General features: G+C 22.2%; 1 long non-coding RNA gene across 2 annotated transcripts; it reads left to right on the top strand.

Moving 5' to 3' along the window:
• Nucleotides 1–237: 237 nt before the first annotated feature.
• Nucleotides 238–1,694, top strand: LOC141538271 (uncharacterized). 2 transcript variants are annotated; one of them, XR_012481034.1, is made up of 4 exons: nucleotides 238–795; nucleotides 946–1,159; nucleotides 1,256–1,453; nucleotides 1,521–1,694. It is a non-coding gene; the product is annotated as an uncharacterized LOC141538271 (long non-coding RNA). The 2 variants fall into 2 exon arrangements; XR_012481033.1 differs by having other exon boundaries at nucleotides 1,256–1,694.
• Nucleotides 1,695–3,348: the final 1,654 nt, after the last annotated feature.

The raw sequence follows: 3,348 nt of genomic DNA, 5'->3' as shown, positions 1-3,348 counted from the left end.
CAAAAATATTTGAAAAAGATACACAAATTATATATATCTTGTAATAATAATTATTTATAAAACTACTTTTTAAATATTGATGAATTTTACATTTATTCAAATTATTATTTCATATTTATGATAAAATAAATTATTATTATAATATTTGTAAACAAAATCGTAAATAAGCAAACATAAGAAATAATAAAAACAAATGCTACGTGTATAAATAATAATTTATTTACTAAAAGATTGAGATTTATTAAAAAATTGGTTTTGAAAGTTTTATTTTCGTAATTACATTTAACGTTTGATTAATTATTAAAAGTCAATAAATAAAAATGTCTAAAAGTAAAGATAAAAAGAGTCAACAGGTTAACGAGACTCATAATGACAGCTCTAATGAAATTATTGAATTGTTTACAAGTGAATTTTTACATTCAATCAAACCATTTTCACCTACAATGTAAGTAAAAAAAATAAAAATAAATATTATATCTTATTTTTAGTTGTAATCCTAATAATTTTTGTTTGTAAACCCAAAATTCTTATTTAAATTCTCAACAAAAAGCGGACATACCTGAAGACTATAAAATTACTATCGTTATTATTATTATTAATATCGATATGATTTATGGTGAAATTAATGGTTTGATTATCAAAATTATATCTCCAAGAAAAATATACCTCCGTGAGTTTCTAAAGGAGGCTACCGTTTTAAAATTTATCATTAGTAATAATAAATCTGACAAAATTCAAGTTAATGTTTGGGAAGATGATATCGAAAGGATTGTCAACGATCTAAAAATTGGCTCAGTATATATTTTAAAATAATTAATATTACATTTACTAATTTAAAAATAACTTTCAAAAGTATTTAATTATTTTTGAAATATTATATAAATACTTTTGAAAGTTATTTTTAAATATAGATATAATATTTCAAAAATAATTATTTTTACATAGATAATTCCCATTGATGGATGTTATTCTAAAATAATAGAGGCACCTAATATAAAATTTAATGATGAAACTGTTCCTTTTGAATTAACAATACAATCCAATACAAAATTATCAATTCTTGGAGAGCAGGTATTGAGTCAAGAAGTTCTCAATGAAACGACAAATTATCCTCTGATTGAAATTGAAAATTGTCTGTAGTTTTCAGATAAAAAAATACGTTCGTATTTTCTAATAAATTATTTTTAGTCTAGAAAATTAGGGTAATTTATAAAATATTTTTATTAAAAAAAATTATTCTTCAAATAATTAATAGGCCTTCAAGCTTATATTAAAACAAATTTTGATGTCTGTAAAAACCAATTATCAAACACGTATTCTTGCTGTGGATCATTAGTTAATAAACTGGGATGGAAAATTGAAGGTAGAATAATTGATTTTGAAACACCTTTTATAAATCCATTTTTAAAAGGTCAACACGTTGAAGTTGCTGGTATAATCGATAATTCGTACCGTAAGAAATGAACTTATTTATATAATATACTTAACAAATCGAGAAATTAAAATTAGATTCATTTTAGGTTGTGCTACCATTCATATTCAATCAATAAACAATATAAAAAAAATTGATGATGATGTGATGATTTTATCTGTCCTTATAAGAGCAAATAAATAAATTATTACAGAACTTGATGATAAATCTCAAAACAAAAAATTGAAACATGAATAAATTATTTCAAGATTATAACCTAATCAACAAGCAAATTTTACAATCAAATTTTTCTTAAAACATTTAAACTTTTATCATCTATATAAATTTTTTATAACTATATAATAAAGTTTTTTATCATTTTATTCATAGAATTTTTACCTAACATTCATTTAGTTTTTATATAATTGATTTATCTACAAAAATATCTCCAAGAAATAAATAAACCACAAGGTAATTAATTAAAAATGTTAAGTCTTTTTCTATTTTATTTATAATCAATTTTAAATATAAATTTTAAAATATTTAATTTGAATTTTTTAACAGAAAATACTCGATTAAAAGTAACGCGAAATTCAAAATTCATTAGAAAAATAACTTGAATTTTTTTACGTACTACCGATTAGTAAACAATGCAGATATTTTTTCATTAAAATAACAAAAAATAAACTTTATTTTAATATTGTGTTGGTATTTTTTTAATTTTAAAGTAGGAATTACTTAAGTATTAGAAAGTAGACACGTTTTTTTATTTGCCGATAATTTTTTTTCTTATGATAATTTATTTATTGCTATTTAAAACGGATAAAGATAAACGAGTGAAAACAATAGTCGATCATTAACTGTCAACAAATATTTATAAAATAAGGTTACTTAATTTTCTTGACAGAAAAAATATCCCTGGAAATAATATTTTCTTTACATATTTCTTAATATGCAATCTTATAATAATAGTGCCGAATTGTTACCAATTTTTAAAGATATTGAATTATCTTCATCTGAATATATTCATTCTATCAAACCATATTCATCCACAATGTAAGAGTACAAACAATGATATAATATTATTTCTAAATTTTTTTAATTTTAATGGAAATATTAAAATGTTATTCTTCTAATAAACGATTTAATCATTTTAGTGACATAATAGGTAGAGTACATGACATAATCGCACCACAACCACATTTTATCAAATCAATTCAAAAACTAACAACCGTATTTAAGTTCGTTATCTCAAATGATAATGAAAAAGTTCAAGTTGTTGTATGGGAAGAAGATATGAACCGAATTATTAATCTAATTACAATTAACGCAGTAAGAAAACTATTACCTTATCATTTATTTATCAGTTGAACAATAATTTATTGAATTTCACAAATAATTTTATATACAAACCTTTTATTTTATTATAACAAAAAGATTGTTTACATTGATGGAGCTTTCTCAAAAAAAATTGACGTACCCATACAAAGTTGCCGTTAATGGAAACAATCCCAACCATCGGCCGATATCTGGCAGCCAACGATTGGCCAGTTATAGGGATATGTCAACGGGCCATACTTGGTTAAACGCTGGTCGCCGTCTATTGCGGACATTAATGTTTTGCAATTAATATCCATTTATCGCCCAAAGTCTGGCTGTTCTTAGCTAATTTGTTATTTTATAATAACACAAATTTGGGTTTTCGGAGATGCATTACGCGAAGTATAATATTTAAAAAATTAAAAAAGATATTGTAATCTTTATTTAAGATTATTATTGATCCAAATAGAAGTTATATATAAACTTATATAAATAAATAAAAAAATATATATATAAACTTTTATACAAGATTATCGTAGATCTAAACAAAAATAATGAGCAAATAAAACAAGACAATAAAAATTTTAAATGTGATTTCGAAGTTTGACTTGAGAAAA

This window comes from Cotesia typhae, unplaced genomic scaffold (genome assembly GCF_013202065.1).
Source record: "Cotesia typhae breed Kobodo isofemale line unplaced genomic scaffold, CoteBio_Ctyphae contig_20, whole genome shotgun sequence".
In the NCBI taxonomy this organism is placed as follows: Eukaryota; Metazoa; Arthropoda; class Insecta; order Hymenoptera; family Braconidae; genus Cotesia; species Cotesia typhae.
Note: the sequence above shows the minus strand (reverse complement) of the source record. Positions and strands in the feature narration are given on the sequence as shown.